Below are 26,058 nucleotides of genomic sequence, written 5' to 3' on the forward strand. Positions count from 1 at the left end.
GTTCTCCAATGTGGTTAGACCTTTTTATACTCCCACGATTGACTGAGAATTCCAGGTATTCCATATCCTCCCCCACATTTGGCACTGGCAGTCTTTTATACTTCAGCTATTCCAGTGGATGTGAAATAGCATCTCATTGTGGCTATAATTTGTATTTCCCTGACATCTGACAATGTTGATCAACTTTTTTGAGCTTACTGGCCATTCATGTATCTTAATTTGTGCAATACCTGTTCGAGTCTTTAATTGGGTTGCCTTTTTCTTATAGATTTGTACAAATTCTCTACGTGTTTTGTATTTTTAAGTCCTCTGTCAGATATATGTGTTGTGAATATTCTCCCAGGTGGTACTTGTCTATTCATTTTCTTAAAGGTATATTTTGGTGAACAAAAATGTTTAATTTTGATGTCATCCAATTAATCAATTTTTAAAGTTTATGATGTGCTTTTTTGTGTGGTATCCAAGAAACCTTTGCATACTATGAGGTCACAAAGACATCCTCCCATGTCTTCTAGAAGATTTATGGTTCTGAGTTTATATTTGGGTCTACGATTCAGTTCAAATTAATTCTGTAGTACAGAGATAGGTGTGAAAGTTCACTTTCTTCCCCCAAAAGGACTGTTTCTTGATACTATATTTGACCATAGTTTGCAAAATAGTTGCATCCCAGTACATATGAAAAATAATTTATAAATGCCTTAATTTGCATATAAGTGGTACATGCCCATACCACGCTGATTTTATTTTCTACTGCATTCAGTATTCTAGTAGAACTGGCCATCCTAACACTGAAAAGTATTACAAAGATAGATCACTTAAACTGTACATCCTACAGCAGCTAGAGATTGCACTACATAAATATTTCACTTTAATTTTTTTTAAAGCAGGAGCTCAGATATAAAAAGACTCTTAGGTTTCCAATTTTAATGAAAGTCTTATAATTTGACTCATAAGTACAACTGTCTAGAACGAAACGTTTATAAGTGTAATATATCCATGACTTGTTCATGGACTCAAAATGGGAGAGGGAGGGAAGCTATACGTCCAACGCCTGCAACATGGACTCAGAAGGCAGGAAGAGAGAACTGCTTGCTAGGAAGGGGGCAAAGAGAACTCATGGGCATTGTCTTTCATGCTTTTTCTCCTTTCTTTTTTTTTTTTTTAAGCCTACTTGCCAAATAGAAATGACTGATACTGACAGAAAACATAGCTCCTTCTCTAGACTCAGAAAGAGTCAGGAAGGATTGGAGACTGTCTGATGGCATGTGTTGCAAATCTTAAAAAATAATTTATTATTTGAGAATCAATTAAGTGCACTTTCTCTACACTTTTAACTCAATTCAAATTCCAGTCAGTGTTCAGTCTAACACAGGAAATGGAATATTAGCCAATGAATTAGGCAACCGTATATTACCTGTAGAGCTACTGGTAAGTTGTCAATTGTCTTCTGTTTAGCTTTCCAAGACAATAACTAAATGGGGATGCTTTTACCCCAAACTCCCTTTAGGGTAATCCAAAGATTATCAAATTTCTTGTTATGGATGAAGTTTCTTGATTTCCACAACAATAAGGTATACAACCATGTGTTCTGTTTTTTATTGTACATGTAGGAAAGTGAGTACATGTGTGTGTATGTGTGTGTGTGTAAAAGATTTAAGTGGAAAAATAGGAAAAGTAAAGAATTCCTTTTTCAGTCACTAGGAAAGTTACTCCACCCTTGCTATTTGTTTTTACAGTGTCATCTTGAAATCTTTAGGTTATAGACAGAGATGGTCCTGAGTCTGTTTGCAGAGCATTCTCCAGCGCTGGCAGACGGGATAAGACAGGGAGAAAGGGGGTGACTAGATCAACACTGATGGGAACAACTTCTTTATAAGAATTTTATAAAATAAAATATACTTTATTCTCTTATAGTTAAGTATTTATCAAATTTCAGAGGGAAAATTTTCAAGGCATGCTTTGACTTTCCAGTGCTAGTAATCATTTGATATGTAAACATGAATAGATGGATAATACATATATAAAATCACAAAAGTCTTATTAGCTGAGACATAAATACCTAGTTAGATATTCAATAATAATAGCTAACATTTATTGAATGTTTAGTATATGCCACGCATTAAGTACTTTTCATGTTTTAACTCATTTATTCAACATGATAAAGCTATGAAATCATCACTCTTTATCCTCAGTTTATACAAAACTGAGAAACAGAGAGGGTTAAGTAACTTGCTCCAGGTCACATTTAAATGCAAGCAATCTGACTCCAGGGTCCACTGCCTATGTGCTGTGGAATGAATTTTGTCCCCCCAAAATTCTTATATTGAAGCCCAAACTTCCAATGTGATTGTATTCAGAGATAGGGCTTTTAGGGAGAAATTAAGGTTAAATGAGGTTATAAAGGTGGGATCCTAATCCAATAGGATTGATGGCTTTATTCTCCATGCCTTGTGAGCACCAAGGATTGACCATGAGAGCTCATAGCAAGAAGGCAGTCATCTGCACATCAAGAAAAGAACTCTACTATTCACAATAGCCAAGACATAGAAACAACCTAAATGTCCATTGACAGATGAATGGATAAATATGTGGTACATGTACACAATGGAATATTACTCAGCCATAAAAAAGAATGAAATAATATCATTTGCAGCAACATGGATGGACCTAGAGATTATCATACTAAGCAAAGTAAGTCAGAAAGAGAAAGACAAATACCATATGATATCACTTACATGTATAACTTAAAAATATGACACAAATGACCTTATCTATGAAACAGAAACAGACTCACAGCCATAGACAGATTTGTGGTTACCAAGGGGGAGGGGGGTTGTAGAGGAATGGATTGGGAGTTTGGGATTAGCAGATGCAAACTATTATATATAGAATGGATAAACAACAAGGTCCTACTATATAGCACAGGGAACTATATTAAATATCCTGTAATAAACCACAATGGAAAAGAATATGAAAAAGAATATATATATATATATATATATATATATATATATGAAACTGAATCACTTTGCTGTAGACCACAAACGAACACAACATTGTAAATCAACTGTACTTCAATAAAATAAATTTTAAAAAGAAAAAGAAAAGAGCTCTCGCCAGAACCCAACCATGCTAGCACCCTGACCTCTGACTTGCAGCCTCTAAGAACTGTGGGAAAATTAGTTTCTGGTTTTTAAGCCACCCAGTCTATGGTATCTTGTTGTGGCAGTCCACACAGACAAAAACACTACAGAAATCATCTTCCCAGAAACTTCCATATAAGGGGAAAATCAAAAAGAACATAAGATCTAATTTTTGCTTCACCTATAATTTCTTTTCATACTAGTTAACTTGCCCCTCTTTCATAGGGTACTAAAAGCATCTGAGAAGCTGCAATCTTGTTGGATTTTATCACAATAAATATTCATAGATTTTTAAAATACGTGCATCAATACAGGCAGGTTAAGGCATGTTTACTATATTGATCTTTGCAAAAGAAACATAAAAGCTTCTGATCAATATAAATGTAAAAGTTTTGGCTCAGATTTTTAGCATAACTAGATTTTCAGGCAATGACTCTGGGAATAAAATGGAATAAGAATGAAGACCTTAACGGCTGCTGTTACAGTGCTCCTGATTTATTAAAAACAATCACAGAGCATTACTAGTAACGCCAAATCTCTAGCATTCCGACCTAGTGAAAGGAATTATCAGTATCTAAAAGGTCTTTGTCAACTCTAACATCTATAAACATTTAAGTGGTATTGAACAGATTCCATAATCTGATCTGTTTTTAACTGTGGAAATCAATGCAATTATTAAGAAGCTGTTTGAATAATTCATGTTGTAAGAGAAGGCCTTCAGAGTAGCTATAATATGTTTGCATCTTAATGGTATTTTAAATAAAGTTGTGTCTTGCCACAACGCACATTTGGTAAGCAAGATCCATCAATCCCCATCCATCAGTTCAGAGGCAGCAATGTGAGAAAGCCTGACAGTTTCAGAGGAACAGCTGAGCTATCTGGCTCTGATAAATAAGGGAGTTAAGGGAAAATTTCTTCCCCCAATATCTCAGAGGAAGATAGTATCTGTCTTTTCCTTCACCCCAGTGCCTTGTTGTTGCGGGCTGACATTCTATTGGAGATACCATTCAGTGATATCAAGGCAAGGTCATTTAGCCATGTGAACTGGACAAAATGCCTATTCATTAGCTCCAAAAAAAGTATGTATTAAGTGCCAAATGGTTAGCTCTGGATAGAGACACTTATGCAAGTATAGTCTTCCCTCTCTTTGGAAGTTTTTAAACCCTTATATCACACATTTCCCTGACCTTGAAATCAGGGCAAATCTAAGTAGTTAGCCTTCATAAAATTTTAAACTTCAGATCAATATCAAAGAACATGAGACTATTAGCAAAGACCTCCAAAGGTATCTCGTCTCAATCTCATCCAATAGTTGAGCCACCTGCATGGCAATACCTCCAAGCTGTGGAGCCAGTCTATGCCAAGCCTTTCTGTTCATAAAATTTGTGGCTGTCTTCTCCAGGACTGAATGACTGCTCTTCAGGCAATTATAACAGAAAGTTCTTCCTTACGCTGAACGCAAATCGGTCTCCCTACCCTTCCACCTATTTGTCTTAAGTAGCCTTTGGGGCCACTCAGTCAAGTATAACCCTCTTCCATCTGCTATCCACACTTGAAGGCAATGATTACGGTCTTTCAAGTTCCCTCTCCTCCAGGCTAAACACTCCCAGTTCCTTCACTTGGCTCATGTTCTATCAATGTCCATTACCATCCATGGAGGGGTCTACAATCACAAACTTTTGGAGACCTTGTATGTTGGAAAACCCACTAAGCATGACCATGACTAAAAATTATCTCTATTGTGAGAAACTGTTTCTTTTATTAAGCCATTTACCAAATCTAGGTTAGCGCCTTTTCTTTATTGCCTGGACACCCTCCATCACATACTCTATCCCTGAGGCTGCTTTTCCCGCAGGTCTCAGTAGTCCTCTTCTCTTAGCTTGGTCCATAAAGCTTTCCTTGATCGGTCCTTGACTTTCCTTTCCAGTCCCATCCATAAACACTGCCCTCCACTTCCATTACCCCCTGGCCACACCAAACTGCTCCTTGAAAGTTCCAACCTTTCTTTCTCCCCTATGCCACTCTCCACTTGGGACACTCTTCCTCCCCTTCTCACTAACTAATGTTTACTAGGGGGAGGTATCCTGACAGTGGACAGCGAGTATATTAATCAGTATAGATTAACTGCTATAAAAAATAACCTTCAAATTTTAGGGATTTAACACAATGAAAATTTATTTCTCATTTATATTACAGTCCAGTATTATTTGGGAAGGGGCATTGTTTAAAGGTGGGTAAGTGAACTGCACACAATCCTTCATGGACCCAGACTCCTGTCTGATAATGAGGTCGTATCTATCTCTGAATTCTTAACACTCAGAACTCTTAAGAAGTGTCTGCTGAATGAATGAATGTAAAATATTTTTTAAATAGGGTAATCAGAACATAGGCTCTATTAAGTTTCATTTCATACCCAAAGTAACAAAATTTGGTATCACAACCAGCCATGAAATGCCAACAAAGTTAGTTTTACTCTGGCTTACTATCTTTATATCCTTTTATAATACTGTCAATTCTCATATTCTTTCTATAATACTAGCTCTAATACACTTTAGGGCTAAGAAATTTTTTGAAAGTTGTGTTATCTTTTAAATAAAGTAAAATAGTGGAAATTCCTAAACCACTTGACTTTGACAGCCCTAACCCCAGCTTTTCACAGAGGTGGTTTCTTCTGTAGGGGTAGAAAGAATGCCTTCTTCCTCTGGATTAATTCAGTACAAACTGAGATATCATCATTAGGAAACTGAAAAAGCAGGAAAGGCTGTGTTCCTTTTCCAGTCTATAAATAAACAGGAAGACAAAGATAAAGACTAAAGTAGTTCCCAAGACAATATTTTGAAACTCAAGTTGACCTGCCTTAATTTTTTGTTAAGGGGGGAAAAAACAAAACAAAACAAAAAGAACTCTACGAAATGTCTAAAACTAGGAAAAAAAATTCATAATGTGTGCTTCTTTTCTTGACACTTTGTATTAACTGTTAAATATTCAAATTCTAGTGCCTTCACAGTTCTTATTGCTTGATAAATAGAATAAAAAAGCAGCAGGTCCAAAATCAATCCAGAAATATATTTACTTTAAAATGTACAGCACAACCTACATTTGAATTAAAATGTTAAAAATCAATAATTTACCTTTTTTACTAAATAAACCTCAGTTTCTTTATTGGTGATTTTCAAATCTATTTAAAGCCAATTCATCAACAAAATATAAAAATGAAACTTTTAATGCATTATCTTGAAAAATCATCTTTCTCCACCTAATTCATTATTTTTTTTAATTATAAAGCTTGAAAAGTTCAGTGAAAATCAGATGCATAAAACCTGAATAAAAGCAAACTCAAACCTTTAAAGGAAACTGCTCAGAGAATCTGACTATCAACCTAGGCCAGGAGTCCCTGTTGTCTAGACCTGCATGAAGATGTGATCTAGTTCAAGGCCTAGAAAATCAGATCAGTTACGAGACTGCTCCATGGAAGAAAGGGAACTGAGAGGAAATGGAAAAAAAAGATATACAGTTTGATCTAGAGGCATCTAAGCCCCAGGAAATTCCAAAGTTCTCATATCTCAAGGCCCCAGGGCTGCCATGGAGCCCAGCTAAGAAACAGCCCCTTTTCCAGTATAGGTGCTTTTACCAGGTCAGAGCATCACAGGCTTAGACTGACCTCACTACAAGAGTAGCGATCTTTAGTGTCAAGTGATTGGTTAACTGAGCACCCTACTATGTGCCACGTAATCACAGAGCTAAGCATTGGAGGGTACAGCCAGGAACAAGACATAGAACGTGCCCTCATGGGACACAGTCTAATAGGCAAGATCCACATTTATCAAATGAGTACTAATGTGATAAAAGCCTCCCAGGAGAAATTAGGAGCTATGAGATCATATTTAGGGGTTCCTAACTCGGTCGGGGGTGTGGAAAGCTTCCCTGAGGAAATAACTAGTGGTATTTATACTTGTTCAAGTCACTTAATCTAGCCATGCCTTAGCATCTTCATTTAGAAAATGGGATAATAATAGTACGTACCATATAGAACTCTTGTGAGGATTAAAGTAGATAACAAATGAAAGCACTAACCACTGAATAGCATCTAAAAAGTGATCAATATATGTTTCTAAATTATGGCTATTATTATGATGGTCATTATTACTATTATTTGCCTGAAAGAGTAAGTTAACTAAGTCAAAGGGGGGGAAGGGAGGACAGCAAGAGAAGCTATTCCAGACAGAAGAACAAGCATATGCAAAAGCCCTGAGACCCAAAAGGCCCCTCTAGATGGACAGAATTAGAACCTGCAAAGAAAAAAGAAAAGAAAAGAAAAGAAAAGAAAAAAACTAAGGCATCTCTACAGGGGAAGATCCTTCCAGATCATTTCCAAAAGCTTCCCTAAGAACATTTTCCCTTGACTCTGCTTTCCCTTCCAAAACCATGTTATAATCTTTGCTTTCTTTTTTTTTTTATAACTTTCTGTATTTTCCAAATTCTATTAAGCACGTATTACTTTCATAATTTTTTTAAAAAGAAAGATTTTTAAAAGAGATCCCATCATTATTTTCCTTCCCCTTATAACCTAGCTTCCGCAAAGCCTGGTTATTATTCATTATCCTCTTCGGTTCCTTCCCACGCACTCAGTAACACATTGCCATCACTCTATTAAAACAGCTCTCTTGGAAAGGTCTTCAGAAGGAACTCCAGCATTAAGTTTCTAAAACACAGATCTGCTCTCTCATTCACCTGCTTTAAACATTTCGTGGCCTCTTATGGCCTACAGAATAATATCCAAACCTCTTAGCAAAAACACCCCAATGATCCAGGACCTACACCCAATCTATCCTGCCGACGTCATTTCCTGCCACTCTCCTCCAATATTCACCCTTCTCCACACCCACTCCCAGCCACATAGAACCTCTCACAGCATGTACTTTGATGCCCCTCTGCCTTCACCCATTTTAGGTTTTCCACCAAGAATAGCCTTTCAACATCCTCCGTCTAGAAACATTCTACAACTGCTTCCAAACTCAGTGAGCTTCAATGTCATCTCCTTTATGAAAGTTTCTTCCATCCTGTCCACCTCTCCCCCAAACACAAGCCCTTGGGAACTCTCCCCATATTGCCCCCCAGAGAGCTAGGTAAATGTTTATCTCTTGGGTTATATTATGAGTTCCATTAACGTAGAAGCTACATCTAATTTACTTTTGTGTGCAGAAGCACCCAGCTTGTAACTCAATAAACATTTGCGTCATTGCTACTCAAATTAAAATAATATTATAATGGTTTCTTTGAGGAAATCTCATGAGAGGTAGATTGTTTACAGCAAGCTAGAGGTAGAAAAGAAGCAAAGATGACACATGCAAACCATTTCAATTGTTTATCCTTCTCTTGCAATCTTACATACTTATCAATTCAGCTCACAGTTATCCAGGGCTCACTATCTGCCAGGTACCGGGCTAGGTACCATGTATACAGCTGTGAATAAAACAGAATCCTTGTCTTCATGTGGCTTACAATCTACTTGTGAGATGGATGCTAAAGAAACACAAATATACAATTACAGACTGTGGTAAGTGCCATAAGGGAAAAGAACAGGAGGCCGTGTAAGACAGCAACTTTGAGGCTCTAATTTAAATCAGGGAACCAGGAAAGCCCTCTCTAAGAAAGTAACTGTGACAATGAGAAGTGAAGGTTTAGGAGGAATAAACCGTGTAAAGAATGGGAGAAAGAGAATTCCAAAAGGGGAAATGTCCTGGAAGGCTCTGAGACAGAAGGGAGTGTGGAGCATTTGAGAAAGTGAAGGATGGTAAGCCAGGAACCCAGTGAAGCAGGAGCACAGTGGGCCAGCCCCTCTAAGACGTGGTGGTTCCATCAAAGAGACTGTACTGTCTTCTAAGGGCACCCAAAAGCCATTAAAGATTTGGGGCAGTGCTGGGAGGGGTGGGTGGTAATGGATCAGATTTACATTTTAAAAATACCACTCTGAAGTGAGGAATTAAAATTCCTTTAAGTAGAATTACTACTGAGAAGGAAAAGTTCTCAGTTTATTTGATTTTCTAGTACATTTGGGATAACAGTTATTTGAACATCCATCAAATATTATATTCATCAGTCAAATATTTGTCTCTGATCATCCTCAGAAGTTAAACCCAAGCTACCCCTGTAGCTCTTGTTTCTCTGAAAATATACTTCACATATACTAAGTTACAGTACAGATCCTGGTTCCTGGAATGCCACATTGTCCATTCCAACAAATGTTTAATCAGAGCTATCTTTCCAAAGTGTTTAAAGCCTCTTGTCAAGATAAAGACTAGTATCTGATGTTGATTGAAACTCAAATTTTTCATTTTAACTTCAGCTGAAGACTTGGCCTTTTCTACCTAAGCTGCAGCCTTATGAATGGCATATAAGAAACAGTAAAGGCTGTTACTTTTGTTTGTTTAGAAATGTCACACTCCTTCTCTCTGTTGAGAACAAATTCACTCAAGTTACAGTTATGTCACAAGAAGGAGATAATGCACAGTATCATTTTTAGAATGTTCTTGTGACATTTTGTTAAACCGTAAGAAATATTACAACCAGAAAGAGGGAGAGGAAGGAAGAAGAGAAATATAGTTGCAGGATGAACAAAGACTAACAGGAATACACACGTGCACACTTCAATACATGGATTTTGGCTGGCAAGCCACAATGTCCCATAGGCACTACTTAGAACTTGGGAAAGAAAACCATGAACATGCCTGGAGAGGACACCAAAGAAATACCCAACATCCAGCCAAGACAAGAAAAGAAGAAGAGCACAGGGAAAATTATAGCCAGCACACACAATGCAATATAAGCTCCTTTCCCAAGCTTTTAATGGGCAGTGATTTACCCAATATCAGAACAATGTTTGGAAAATCAATGAAAGAAAAGGAAATCCAGACCAAGCAAAGGAGTAGAAAGCAAAGACTTTCAGCTAATGTAAAAGAAGTGGGTCTTAATAATTTCAGAAAAAGAATCTTGAAATGGTGAAATAGTAATTGTAACACTTACAGTAAGAATACCCATCATAAAAGCTAACCTCTGTTTAGCACATACTTTGTGTTAGGTACTGTGCTGAGTGCTTTCCAGGGGTTATCTGATTTTAAACCTCTTACCAGCTGTAAGTGGGTGGTAATTTTATTTCCAGTCAAAAGATGAGGAAACTGTTGCTAAACGAAGCCAAAATGTGAATGAGAGGTCACCTCCATCTGACTGGAGCTTTTTACAAATGGATTCCAGGTAAGTTTTGGTGTTCCTTTTAATCTAGATAAGAGTTTAAATAAGATACACTATAGATTTTTATATTAACTCTTTTAATGAAAAATTTTCTAAGTAATATTTTATTTATTTATTTATTTATTTTTTGTGGTACGCGGGCCTCTCACTGTTGTGGTCTCTCCCGTTGCGGAGCACAGGCTCTGGACACGCAGGCTCAGCGGCCATGGCTCATGGGCCCAGCCGCTCCGCGGCATGTGGGATCTTCCCGGACCGGGGCACGAACCCGCGTCCCCTGCATCGGCAGGCGGACTCTCAACCACTGCGCCACCAGGGAAGCCCTCTAAGTAATATTTTAGATTTTCTATCTTTCTTAAACACAATATCCTGAGCATCTCTACAGATAAAGTTCTCTTAATAATTCACCATATACTGAGCATAATTTGAACATTAGCTATCATGTTTTACCTTAATAGCAAACCTCAAGAGATACTAAAAAATGTAGGACTATTCATTTCTATACCAAATGGGAGCAGAAGGCTCTTTGAGTTGTTCCAGCTTTTTCTGTTCTGTCTAGTCCCTCATTGCCAAGTTACCAACTATATAACATTTAGCTGCTGTCAGTGTACTGAGCTCTAGCAGGAATCTGCCTCTCGCACTCCCTCTCCACTAACTCAGCTGCTTCTTGCTTCTCCAACCTCCTCTTGAGCCTCCAATTGTCCTCCATGGGCTATTTTCTCAACAATAATAGAGATATTCAGCCAAACCAAGACAACTACACTTCCTTTCCAGCACCCCTCAGCTGGCCAGTTCCAAGGGACTTTGTGTAACTTAACAGAGGTTGAGAAGACTAACAATCTTGTGAATTAGTAGTAGTAGCCCCATTTTACAGAGAAGTAAACTGAGGCTAAGAACTATTATATGTTTATATTAGAAATATTAGGCTTTCACAGCAAATAAGTAACAGAGCTTTGATGTGAACATGGTCTTTCTTATTGCTAAGGTTCACTGCCACAAACAGGAGTGGGGCGGGGGGGCGGGGGGAGAGGGGAGCACAACATTTCTTGCAGCACCGATGGCCTCAAGAAATAGCCACAATTTGCTTTATGCCTTTAAGGTATGCTAAGTGTTGAATAATTTCACAAATACACATTGAAACCATATGACATGATTCAGAGCACAGATCAGAGATTGCTAAGTAGGCAACATACAACAGTTGATCAGCTAGCTGGGCAGTGCTGCCTACGCATTAATTAGTGTGGGCCTGAATGTCACGCTTTGACACATCATGTGACTTCCTCAGTGATCTCCTGACACTTCTGGGTGCAACCCACCACTTTCGAGCAATTTATTGCATAAGAGTAAAACAACTTTGCAAAGAAATATAGGTTTCTCTAATACACATTGAATATCTCTTAGAATAAAAACATTGTTAGCATTAATTTTTGCATATCATCACACTAAAGCTTTACTGATGACCATATTCAGACACCTTATTTGGATGCTATAAATGGCACTTATCTCTCCTATTTAGACCTAATTCTATTTCAGCCTGGTTGTCCCAATTCATTTATTTCTTTAACCAGTATTTATTAAGTAGATACTCTGCTACAGATACTCTGTGCTACATATTATACTATATGGCCGGGTAGAAGTGACTCTATAGTACATAAGCCTGAATATTTATTTAGGTACAGTGATTGTAATTAGATTAACGTGTACCTTCATTTACTCACAATGATCATTAAAATTGTCAGTATTTAAAAAATGGATCAAGAAATTTTCCATTGAAGTTGTTTCACACATGAAATTACACTAAAGAACATTTTCTTCCCGATTTACTAATATTTAAAGTTACCAGGGTCTTTATCCAAAGTGGAGAGGTCTTCACACGGCAACTACACCCCAAGTACTTCCTTAGAAGCAAGGAAGTAAGAACTGCTGGCCACATCTTGGGGTCCTGGGACTCAAAACACGCAGACAGAGAGAAATCTCCAGAGAAATGTTTTAAGCACAAGGTCCATAATATACACGACATGCACAGTTGTGAAGAAAGGGATTCCTGGCTGGAGCAGATCTGTAAGACTCATTCACTTTAGACTCACACAGCCTTTGTGTGCTGCTGTGACGCTTTTCTAACCACCAATCAGAGGCACGCTGGCAAAAACTGTACCAGCTTACATAGTTCCTTAGAAATTCAGGCAGCACCTTTATGAGACTGCTTCAGAGACAAGACCTAATACCCACCATGTCTAATTGCTTTGGGATGCAATTACATTTTGAGATTGTTAGGCCTACTGTTGATCTGCATTCATGTTCCAAACAATCCTGTTAATAGAGTGTCTATGGCACTTTGGATAGTTTCCATTCATGTAGATTGGAGCTTTCTTGGTCTTCTTTCTAACACTGGCATGTTTATTCCAATTTGCCATAAGTATCTACTCTTTCTTAGGGTTACAAGTTGTTGTCTCCCTTAGAAAAAAAAACTGTAGTGGGCTTCCCAAATACATGACATTTAATTTCATCTTAGAAAAGTAAACAGGACACCACTCAAAGTGCTGCCATTCTTCCTTCTTATAAGATTTCCATTTAAAATGCTTTCATTTGATCCTCCACGATCTTTGTAATAGTACAAATGCTTAAAAGATTAAATGCATTTGGGCGAAACTCTATAGCCATAATTCTTAATGGCATATTTCAAATAACTGAAAATGATACATATACTGATCTTTAAAAATTCCAAACAGAAGTACGAACCAACACAAGCACTACATTTCTGACCTATTTTAAAACATTTTCCTCATTCTTCCACTCATTAATCATTATTAACTGTGGACCAACTTGTATATTATTTCACATGTTATACGGTTAACCTTATTGCCACAAGAGACCAGGGCATTTCATGACCAAAGTTCTCAATAAATAATTTATTCCACTTTTCCATTACTTTGAAAGTAAAGTTTCAGAAGAGTGCCTGATACTAATACTTGAAGCACAACAACTGACTTACTGGACAGATGAGATAAGGTCTAATGCACCCATCTTCTTTCTAAGAGACCCGTTCGTCAATATTGATTGAACAGAAGCATGTATTAGGAGAAAAGGTCTAAACACTATTTTACTTCAAGCCTAAGCTTGCTGAGCCATGGGAGAATTGATGGCTTTTCCTACACCAGCATCATTAACTGGGAAGAATCCTTACTTACAATCTAACACACAATTAAATCCATTAACCTTGTGGATAAGTTAAAACAAATCTCTGGGCCCAAAGGAGGTAGAATCTCCCTGAAGCAGGTGATGATCCTACCCCACCCCCAAAAGTTCCATCCTTGACCTGCAGCGAGGCAATCAAGGTGAATGTCCTGCTTCTCGTCATCAATTTGGGGATGCATTGGCTTTTCTGTGGGGATAGAAGTTGAGGCCACTTAATGACTCTGAGAGGCACAAAGTGAGAGGGGTAGGAGGAGAAAGTGGTGACCAGATCTGGGGGCCTTCATCATTTAGCATGTCACCAGGAGGTAAGGGAATCAACATCCAGGCTCCAGAAAGGACAACTCGTTGATAAGGACGCTGCAGCTCAGAGAGGCTGAGTCTCGGTTAAGGTCACTGGGGTTTGGCCACAGGTCATGGGCTGGTGAGGTACCAGAAGGAAGTCCCAGAGCTGCTGCTGCAAGAGTGCTCACTCGCCTTTCTAACACAGGTCATCAGACAACCCATTGCTTTTTCTGTATTTTTCTCTTTGGTTGTTTTGCTCCTTGAAGGCTGCCCTGGACTCACCTTATTTTCATTTTACTAATATGACAACCACACTGAGCAGGGGTGGGTTTCTCTCTGGTCCCTAAGCTCCCTGAGGAATGACCACCCCCCATCCCCCGCTCTGGTGACCACAGCTCTTCCACTATAGACAGACATGCAGCATCCTCTTGCTCTTTGTTCTTCATCCAGTCTGCTACAATAAGAGTGAGATGAGCAATGAAGCTTAATCTTATCCCTCTCAGAAAATGTGCTTTTTTTTTGAACCAAAAACAATGCTCTGACGGAAGGAACAAAGTGTAAATGGTGGCATTACAAACCTCAGAGAGAGGCAGGGTGGCTGTGGCCTCGTCTGCAGTTCTAGAACTTACTTCACTCAATTCAAGTACGTGTGGGGCAGGGTGTGACTTCCTGTCCCTTTCCTTTTACTTCTGTAAAGTCAGCACAGTGGTTGCTGAAGGGCCCGAGCCTGCACCTCCATCACCTCTGGAAGGAGAGCCCCTGTGGCTGGTGTGGCTTTATGAGAGCTCTGGGACCGTGGCAAGTGCACAGGGCCTCAAAGGCTGCAGAAGACACCCTGCCCTAGTTCACATCCATCACCGCCACTACCCGCCCTCCTCCCTGAGTTATGACCTCTGTTTTCACTGCTCTATACTCCATTAGGCCCACACAAGTATTTGCCTACAGCAAATGACTAAGAAAGTCTTCACAGATACACGTTTCCAGTAGAATAGAATAGAAAGGGAGTCAGCGAAAGGACAGAGTTTAATTTCCCTTGGACCTGCTGCTTATTTTCTTTTAGGCATTAGCCATGTAGCTGTTTGCTTAGCTGTGAAAGAATCCCTCCGGTTTATAGGCAGCTGAATGGAATCACCATTGTCATCTTCCTGATTTAATCAATTCAATCAATTTTCAGTTTTCTATGGCAACGGAAGGCAAGGGGCAGAGCAGATGACCCTGAACCACAGACAACACCAGTTAGAATTATTGTTTCAGCTATTAGTATTGTTTTATGTGCTCTTCCCCCACCAATTTCCTTCCCCGGCTCTCTTCTGCTTAGCCCAATGGGCCCCAAACTTGGATGTGCACCAGCTTCATCTGGGGGAGGGTATTCAAGTGGCCTGAAAGCATACTGTGTTTTGAGGAAAACCAATCTGTTCTGTGCCATTTATCACAATAACTGGCAAGCAGACACTAAAGAGTTTGTGCTTAAGACTTACTGAGTTCACAGCGTGCTGAGTACTATATAGGAAAAACAAGCACATGACTCCTGCCCTCCACTCTTAGGCCTGCCTTTTGCCCAGGCATCTCAAGGTAGCCCTGAGGAGACCTTCTTTTAATCTAGAAGTTAACATCTCACACGGGTCAGATGAGGGTAGGAGAGAAAGGGACAAAAGACAAAAGGCTGATTTCCTGATGGCAAGGGCAGTGAGCGGTACTCAGGAGGAAAACTTCACAACCAGGTGATTTTGGAGACTCTAGAACTGGGTAAGTGGAAATGATCCTCTCAACAGTAAAAATATTTGGCGAGAGAAATAGAGAATTGGGGCATAAGGTAAAGAACATATTAACCGTGGTCATTTGCCAGATTTAGCGGGCCATTTCAACTGAAGAATGAGAACCTGAGATGAATGGAAGAGATCTGAGGTAAAGGCCATCTAACACTTGCTATTTATACATTAAAGGCAAAAGCGTGGCAAGGAAATGGGCTCTTCCTGCAGAAATGAGAAGAAAACAGAACACAGTCAGGAGCTGAGAGAAAAAAAACTTGATCCATAAAGTTAGTCATAATGCTTTTTTTTCTTTCTGACAAAACCAGGGTTTCATTTCTGCTAATGGTGGTTTCCACATAAAAGAGATGGTATCTTTTCTAGAAAAAAGAGGTTCAAAAAGATGTTCAGATTGGTCAGGATGGTTAATCCAATCACTGTAAAAGCTGATTCTTACTCACTTAAGCTACTTAATCCAGAACCTCTCATTAGATATCTACTTTCATTTTATAATATGCCTCTCAAAAGCATCAGTTCAGGCTGCTACGAGACCGAGTGTTTAGGGCTGAAAAATGATTATTATGGAGTCTTTTCAGCCAGGATTGTCATGGGAAGTGGGGAGGGGGTTAGTCACCACCCCTTTGAGAATGAGATGCACTTCAGTGTGGTTCAACAGAGACCTTCAGTGAAGGGCCACCAAAGGGTTTTTAACTTAATGTCTCCTATTTTATTCCATGGCGATTCCCTTTTTTCATTCACAAGGGTTTTGTTTACTATGTTGTCTTCCTTCTCCTCTAAGGTTATGAAAAAGAATTTGAACTTTGCGAAATTAAGTAACAGTTAAGCCATCTACCGTGAACTTTAAAAGAACCCATTTTGCATATTTTACTAACTAAATACTAAAGCCTGTTTGAAAGAATATGGAAGAAAGGTACTCTCCTGCACACTGGTGTCAGGATAAATTAAGACAGCCCTTTCAGAGAGCACAGGACACACCAAGACCTCCCACTCCCCTGCCAGAAACAGGCCTCAGAGGAGCTCCCACACATGTACAAAAAAGGGACCCATAGAGAGATATTCGTGGAGACATTTCTGGAACAGTGAAAAAACCTGCAACAATCTAAACATGCATCAAAAAGTGAGTAGACAAATTAAGGTATAAGACAGAATACTAAGCAATGAAATGAATAAAACTGATCTATATGTAATCAACATGGACAGTTCTCATAAATGTAACCTGTGAATGAACAAAACTGCAGAATGATACGCTATCATACACATAGTATGATATCATAAATGCAAATGTAAAAACACAAAATAAACCTCTACTATATATTGTTTCATTGATACACATAAATGTAGGAAAAGTATAAGGACACGAACATGAAGAATAGTCTCAACATTCATGGTGAGAGGTGCCTCTGAGGAAGGCGTGAAGGCACTATTTTATTTCTTTGATTAAGAAGAAAAAAGGAGGTAAAGCATATGTGGCAAATGTTAATAACTATTAATACTTTAAGGTAGATATACAAGTTCTTATTCTCTGAAGCTTTCTGGAGGTTGTTTTTTCAAAATAGTATAGCTTTAAATACCTTTTATTTAAAAGTCATACATGTTCTCTAAAATCATTCAATTGCCCATATACTCATGCATTCAACCAATGTTTGTTGAACGTGTCATTAATTCTGGGATATGAAGAATAAGAAAAGATCCTTGCCCTTGTAAGGCCCACATGAATGGGCTAATCCTATTTAATAGGGATTGTGTCACATTCCACAATGTAGGTTGCTATATACAATAAGGAAGGATCTCCATGAGGTCTGAATTTTCCCAAGAGTAACTGCAATGTACTTATTTACAGAATAGCATAGTACTACAGTTCCACAAATATAATTGTCAATATTTATCTTTAACTATCTTCTGGCCAAGAGTTCTTCAAAGGGCATTGAAGCAAATGAGTTTTGAAGATGTTCCAAAGTTGAGTTATTATCAGACAGACAATCATAATGACAAAAAGACAAGTTAATCTTTCTTTCTCCAAAGAGACAGATTAATTGGCCAGCCTGTCACTACTAATAACAATATGTGATGCAGTAAAACTTGACTTTGGCATAGTCATTGCAACACTACAACAGCACGTCCAACATTTTATGACTCAACTCTGTAGAAATTCAAAACTCAAAGTCTTGTCTCTCCTGTTTTTCTCTAAGGAAGCTGTGTAGTCTTTGCAAAACAAACATACATCACCACCTACACTGAAAAAAATCAGGCCCCAATATTGTGGCCTAACTCCAACATTATTACTCCTGCCAAACTCAATACTACATTTTTCATTCAACCTTTTTTATTTGATAGAGATGAGAAAGGTACCACTTTTTCAGTCATCACCTGCCAGCCCTCACAACTGTAGTCAGGCGACCCTATTATTTACTTTCAAAGAGGGACCAGGTCTAAGGGTGAGAAAAAGTCAGATACTAACCAATCATAGCCAGTATCAGAAATAAGGAATCTCAGCAAGAAATCAATAAAGCAGGCTTGCCTCAGGAACCAAGTGTGAGGACTGTGGGGCAGAATTCTCTCCTCTCTCTATTGCCTTCTCCTGAGACTGCTCATCAGTCACCAAAGTTCGTGGTAGAACCCATCAGATTAGAAGCCTAGTTCAGAGTACCCAAGTTATGCTTGGGTCTGATCAAGCAGTGGGAAACAAGAGGACAGATAAATAAATTAGGCTTTGGTAGGGCTACAGGTATGTGTACACACACACACACACACACACACACATACACTCCTGAATTTCAGTCTTTACCTAGTAATTAGAAATGTCATCTAGCTTCCATAAAACCTCCCTCTCTGGGTAATTCTCACACTTAGCAGAAAAGTCTGTGTTAGCCTAAAGCATATTCATGTATTATTATCATATGGTACATACACACTCAAAGTGCTTTGATTATAATCTTACTGCAATTTATTGCCATCCCCAGTGAGTTACATCATGTCTGTCAATCATACCTTTAAAAATAAAAGTTTCTAAAATCATTCTTTTATGAAATTAAATTCACTCAATAAAGTATGCAGTAGTAAGTTATAGAGTCTCAGAATATAACTAAATGTAAATATAAAATATTATTTGCTTTCGATTGATGCTTTGCCAAATCCTAGTTAAAGAGTAAAAACTCTAAATTAGATATCTATATGAAAAATGAGACACCCAAGCAGATATCGGACTAATTTTGAGAATTTTTAAATTTGAGAATTAGATTAGTGAGCCCTCAGTTTTATTTTTATCTGAGGTAAAAGCACTCATTTCTCAAATGTTAGCACAGTAACCAAAATCTAACATGTATGCAACACACACACACAAAACAAAAGCCCAAATTTCGAGCTTCAGGGCCAACACCTATGATATAGTCAGATGCAGCACCTGCTTTAGTGGAATTCTATAGGTGTATTCAATCTCTAGTGTGAATAAATCACTTCAGTGAGCCTAAGAGAAATTGAAAAAACAAAACAAAACAAAAAAACCTACATGGGGCCTCCCTGGTGGCGCAGTGGTTGAGAGTCCGCCTGCCGATGCAGGGGATACGGGTTCGTGCCCCGGTCTGGGAGGATCCCATATGCCGCGGAACGGCTGGGCCCGTGAGCCATGGCCGCTGAGCCTGTGCGTCCGGAGCCTGTGCTCCGCAACGGGAGAGGCCACAACAGTGAGAGGCCCGCGTACAGCAAAAAAAAAAAAAAAAAAAAAAAAAAAAAAAAAAAAAAAAAAAAAACCTACATGAAGCTCTGCCCTCAAATGAAAAGATGAAGTAGAGTGAAAGTAGTTTGGCTTTGAAGTCTGACGCAGGTTTCAAATCCTGGCTCAACTCCTTACCTACTGCATGGCCTCGGGCAGGTGCTTCACCTCTGTGAACCTCAGTCTTCTCTTACGTAAAATGGGATAATAATAATTATCTTCCACAGGTTGTTGTCAGGATTAAAGAAAATAATTTCATAGAGTACCTGACAATAGTAGGCAATAAATAAATATTAGGCAATAAATAAATATTAATTCTCTTCCTCCTGTCTCTTTTCCCAAAGAGGAAGAGAAGCACCCGGGACAGAAGCATTTAGAAAGTGTTGGCAACAATCATGAAGGAGAGAAATGAATAGTCTGTTAACAAGTGGAGATTACAATTCAGGAGGGCATTCTACTCTGCACGTGTGATAGCAAAAAAATGTGCAAGGATCAATTACTATGAGAAATGCAAAAGGATACAACTGACCAGTAAGTTTGTAAAGTGGCTTTACAAACAAGCCCAAAGAGGCTTAGCAGAATTAACACTAAGACATTAATTGTCATCCACATTGGCTCATACCTTCAGATCCACAAGGGTATTGTAACCATCTTCTACACAAAATAAGCTTTCTGGCCCCAGTAGCAGCCAATCAGCAGAACCTCTGTCTGGGCTTTCAAGTGCCATGGATCAGCTGGATAACTGCAACCTGAACAAATACTGTATTTCATGAAACCTAAGATGCCATCAACAACAAGATACACCATTATTCTACGTACCACTTCGAGATAAAAAATGAGGAATCTGATAGAAGAACTCTATAGAAAATGTGGAGAGCAAGGGGGTCCCATTATCTGGAGTAGGGCAAACAAGAAATAAACTTACTACACTGAAAGACACAGCAAGGAAATATGCATGTCTCAAGCTCATGACTGGCTGAAGAGAAGAAAAAAAAAATCTCCTCCAAGAATTTGAAATACCAGCTGGTACGATATCCACACAACCAGTGTGGCACAACAAAACCTCAAGCAGATTTAATTTCAAGTGGGCTCAGATTGGTAGTGTCCCCAGGTGGCCATCACAAGTAAACCCAAATCCACAAATCCCCTCCAGAAGAACTGGACTTTCACCCAGGCTGGCAACCCCTCAAACATGCCACCAACCAGACAATGCACTCTGATTTCAGGGAAGGTTAAGTATTGGGAGGAAATGTGTACACTTGGAATTAAGGAAACGCAGTAGCTGTTTTCTTAAAAAGAATAAGATGATGTTATATATGGGTCTGGGTCACTCAACAAGTATTTATTCGTATGTATCCACTATATGTATAACAGAGGTTTCAAAGCAATTTGAAGGCACGACCCATGCTTGCAAGCGGCTTACTAACAGTCTCTCTGGGAACATAGATTCGTGTTTCTATCTGATTAACTTTTGGATTGTTTTGCCAAAATGGTTAGAGTGCTGTCCCAAAATGGTTAGAGTGCTGTCCCAAAATGGTCAGAGGAGTAAATGCACAGGTCCCCCCCTTCTTGGGTCTGTTTTTTTATGGTCCAGCATTGAAAGGTTGTCTTTAGTCTGCATTTTTGCCATACACATGAAACACTGTAAATCAACTATACTTTAATAAAAAACAAACAAACAAATAAATAGCTTTAATAGAAGTAAGCTTATTTTCATTCCTCCAATTTCAACAAAAAATATATAAACTACTTTCTGATAACTTTGATTAGCTCTCATACAAAATAACAGTATTATGTACAGCATGTGGGACATGCAATTTTGATCATTTGGTTAAAATATATAGCATAAGTAAATACGATTAACTTCTTTTTTTATATAAATTTATTTTATTTATTTATTTTTGGCTGCGTTGGGTCTTCGTTGCTGCACGTGAGCTTTCTCTAGTTGTGGTGAGCAGGGGCTACTCCTCATTGCAGTGCATGGGCTTCTCACTGCGGTGGCTTCTCTTGTTGCAGAGCACGGGCTCTAGGAGCACGGGCACAGGCTCAGTAGTTGTGGCGCACGCACGGGCTTAGTTGCTCCACAGCATGTGGGATCTTCCCGGATCAGGGCTCGAACCCATGTCCCCTGCATTGGCAGGCGGATTCTTAACCACTGCGCCACCAGGGAAGCCCACTGTGGCACATTAACTTCTATCTTGGGCAGGAAAGTTGGAGGGAACTTTATCCTTAAGTCTTTTTTAAAAAAAAACTGTAAGAAATCATTGAAGCAACTTTTACTCATTAATTCAGCTTTGAACGGTGAACACCTAATTTATTGGCCACAAGAAATTTGAACTCTTGCATGAAAAGAGGTACCAGGGCTAGCGTAGTAACAGCCCACTGACAAAATGATTTGTTAGCATTAGTTCCGCCCTTACCCATGATACAGTCAGTATTTACCTGTGTTGGGATTATGACATGTATACATGCCAAAACCCAGACCCAGGGAACCCTTAAACAAAAAGTCTCTGTTTGATGCCACTTCGTGGGAAATGTTCTGTTACCATCATCTGAAGGAACACAGGTTTCTCCTCCTAAGACAAAACCACTTGATTCCATGCCTTTGTACTCTTCTTACAATGCCCTCAGTCCCCACTCTGAAGTACCACATGTCCAGAAAGTCATTTAAAATAGACAAAATGATTGACTTGGTAACTGTTTACAAGCAAACATTAAAGAGAAGCTCAGGGAATAAACTACATACAAATTAGACATATTACAGGTACATACTCTCAAATTCCACGTGGCCTGGCTCATGTTTACACATTAGATCATTCCTTTTTTTTTTAAATTGAAGTATAGTTGATTTACAATGCTTCAGGTGTACAGCAAAGTGATTCAGTTATACTTATATATTTTTTTTTTCAGATTCTTTTCCCTTTCAGGTTATTACAAGATACTGAATATAGTTCGCTGTGCTATACAATAGGTCCTTGTTTATCTATTTATATACTGTAATGTGTATCTGTTAATCCCAAATCCCACCCCCCGACACCACTTTTCCCTTTGGTAACCATAAGTTTCTTTTCTAAGTCTGTGAGTCTATGTCTGTTTTGTAAATAAGTTCATTTGCATCATTTTTTTAAGATTCCACATATAAGTGATATCTACAGAGATAGATCATTCTTCCATAGCATTTTCAGTCTCTTTTCCAAATCTACCCTCATTCTCAACCTTAACTCAAACCAGAATCCTCTCTGTCCGCCTCCCTGGACGTGAAAGAACCAGAGGTGCTTGCCTGGGTCTGATTCTCATCCCCTGGGTGCTTGCTCCCACCATAGCCGTGACTCCAGGCTTCCTTGGACTCTGCCCATGCAAGTTATGTGGCCCCTGATGGCTACTCAGGGCTTTGGGGCCCCGGGGACGTCCAGCATTTTCTAAACTCGTCATTTCTCTAGTAGTTTTCAGCTTCTTCCACATTGGACAACCCTCCACCAGAATCACTATCCAAAGCTTTCTAACTGCCCACATTGGTACCCACCTTCCCACGGGGTGTTTTTCTCCAGGGAGCCACTAATCTCAGCATTTATATCTGGCCCTTCTGTTTTCTCTCAGGACCTTATTGGTATCCCTATAACTAACTCTCACTCAAGCCAGAGGATTATGCAAACAACTCAGAAATTATTCTTGGGAAGCATCAAGAGAGTTGTCACAAGACATATAATTATAGGAGATACACATTCTGTGATGTAACTCCACAAGTGAGTAAAAGAGAGATTTCAAAAAAGAGAATAAAGTTAAGGAGACAAAGAGCTGACCTCGTAGTGAATAGATAAAACAATGAAGGGGGCGGGGCTATACATTTCTGAAAGGCAGAATGAGACAAGATGCTTAATAAAAGATGCTCAGGCTGCATCGGCAGCCTCCTAATGCAGATAACTATGATTTTCACTGAGTGCAGTGCTCCAGAGCCAAGACGATAAAACTGTACATAATTATTTTTAAATCCATAAGGCTGTTGTGCGGGTGTAGATGCAAAAGAAAAACAAATCCAAGCTGGTGTTCTGCTTGGAATAGCTCCACATCACACTCCCCAAATATTATTCTGTTCACCCAATTTATTTTTACTTTCTAGCATATGTTAATGAACTATATTATAGACTTTTTCAATTGTCAGTATAAAACAGTGACATCATTCATTTCCCATAGGGCCTAGTACATGGGTGTTCTCTTGATCATATGAAAAGAGACAATATTTACAGATTAAATTTGTTCTATTTATCAAGCACACCAACTTGTTCTTCTCTTCCCATTTTTCTATTAATATGAGACCCATTCATACTTAACTATATATTATATTTTAACAATTGTGATTTGCATACACATAAACTTCTTGGAACAGTACCTGGCATATAGTAAATATTCAAAAAATGTTAGCTGTAATCATTATCATTTTTGTTATTGTTGTTCAAAACAATTTACCTTACTACAATGAATTCTCTCATAGCCTATACCTGCAGTTGTGCAGGATGAATTTACATAGTACTTGAGTCTTATAAAGTGGGATTCCAAATTCAAATAATTAAGGAAAAAACATAGAATCACTTTGCCTAGATGTCTTTTGTACATATCACAGGCACATTTGATTTTGCACTTAAATATGTTTGTGGTCAGTAGTGAAAAGAACTGTTTAACACTGAAAGAATATTTGAAAGAATATAGACAGTACCTTCGTTAGGTACTGTCTATATTCTTAGTTAGGGGTTTTCAAGAAATCTCTGACACAGTAGCCACAGAATCCACTTTAAAATATACACAGAAAAAGCCTTATTATGCTTAGAGTTCCCCTCACTTCCAACCCATTTGTTTTGCATCTACTGGATTAATTTCCCTGAAATGTTGCTGTTTCTCAGCTTAAAACCTATAATCGCTCCCTACTGCCCAAACTTTTCATTCGCCTTGTCTTCCTGCATGGATGCTAGGCTCTCTGCACTGCTCTTCTAGTCCACCCCAAACGTACCAATGTTATTCTGCCACTGACACCGCTGATCATCATCACCATGCTATCAAAGCTGAGCACAGATGTTGCCCCATCCACAGAGATTTTTTGGATTTATCCTCAAGTGAAGTGAAGTCTATTTCTCCACCTTCCCATAGACCACTCTCCTCATACCATCCACACCCCTCAACTCAAATTGTTAATGGCTATTAATTACATACTATTTCCCCTAGTTGTATTGTACTCTCTCCAAGAGTGGGGATATGTCTTCTGACCTGTGAATCCTCCATATGCCTGGGTAAGAGTATCTGTGCAATGAACATTAGAAAGGAAGGAAATGTAACAAGAAACCAACATGAGAATCATGACATAATTCTTTTAAGTTCTAAGAATGGTTGCTCTCAGACTCATGTCCAGCTTAACTTAACATTTTTATATAAAATTTGAAAGAAGTGGTACGCATTGAAATGCCACATCTGCATATACCACTCTTTCTTTACATCACGACACATACTGTGCTGATGAGGCTGAGAAAATGGGAAAGTGAGTCAAAAAGGTGACAGATGATCTTCAATATCCATGAGTAAGACTAACACAGCCCACTAAACTACCAGCTACAACTGGAACGGTATCTGGGAGTCATTTTGGACCACCTGAAAGGTGGCAGCTCAACGTGAACCATAACCCCAAAGAGCAATTAACATTGGGCATGGCGAGTTATTTAATAGAAATATAATCAAAAATTTAACGTTACTATGCACAAAATTCAAGTGCATTAGGTCACTCTGTGAAGTTGTAATTATTGCCCTTCCAAACAACTAAATTAAATTATCAACTAAAATGATTCAAAGAAAAGAAATATAAAATTAGGATTCTTCATTCTGGAAAAATATTAATTTGAAAGAAATTTTTTTTTTTTTTTTGCGGTATGTGGGCCTCGCGCTGTTGTGGCCTCTCCCGTTGCGGAGCACGGGCTCTGGACGCACAGGCTCAACGGCCATGGCTCACGGGCCCAGCCGCTCCGTGGCACGTGGGATCTTCCCGGACCGGGGCACGAACCCGTGTCCCCTGCATCGGCAGGCAGGCTCTCAACCACTGCGCCACCAGGGAAGCCCGAAAGAAATATTTTTAAAGTTTATAAAATCAAAACCAAACTTAGTCCTGGAATTATGAAAAGAAGGGAATAGAGGAAACATTTGAAATGTGTATTTTCTTGAAAAAAAAAAAAAGGAATCCAGTAGTACTGCACAAATGTATGTGGATCCTATTGCTCTGAGTGTCCTTAAACACATAAACGGGTGCAAGAACAGTCTAGTCATACAGATGATCGATTCACTGGTTATTTAAAGGATACCTGGGGCATCTGGTTGACCCTGTCCAAATAGGGTCAAAACCATGTTTGGGAAATCCTTAGTCTAATTCAATATAATCTTTCACTTATTCTAATTATAAGTGGAGGTCCACCAGGTATTTAGAGAAGTGGAGAGAAGGATTCATACTATAAGCGAAAGTAAAGGACAAAAAGTGGTCTGTATTGAGGGTTCTAAACTACAAATTTCAGGCCAGCATTAGGGAGAGGCAAACATTTCATTTTTTACTGAAAAAATCATATTTCAGATAACCTTTTATGTTCTGGGTGCTTAAATATTCAGTCATTCAAATATCCTGCAAACTTTTCATATACAAGTTGACAGTGCTTTTTTTTGGCCATTTAACAGGTCAAATTTCTGTCAA

General features: G+C 38.7%; 1 protein-coding gene across 7 annotated transcripts in view; it reads right to left on the reverse strand.

The window, feature by feature from the left end:
* RBMS1 (RNA binding motif single stranded interacting protein 1) overlaps window positions 1–26,058 on the reverse strand; it is a 211,904-nt gene that overhangs the window by 162,764 nt on the left and 23,082 nt on the right. The window lies entirely within an intron of this gene.

Source organism: Mesoplodon mirus (assembly GCF_964341445.2).
Source record: "Mesoplodon mirus genome assembly, chromosome: 8".
NCBI classification, from domain to species: domain Eukaryota; kingdom Metazoa; phylum Chordata; class Mammalia; order Artiodactyla; family Ziphiidae; genus Mesoplodon; species Mesoplodon mirus.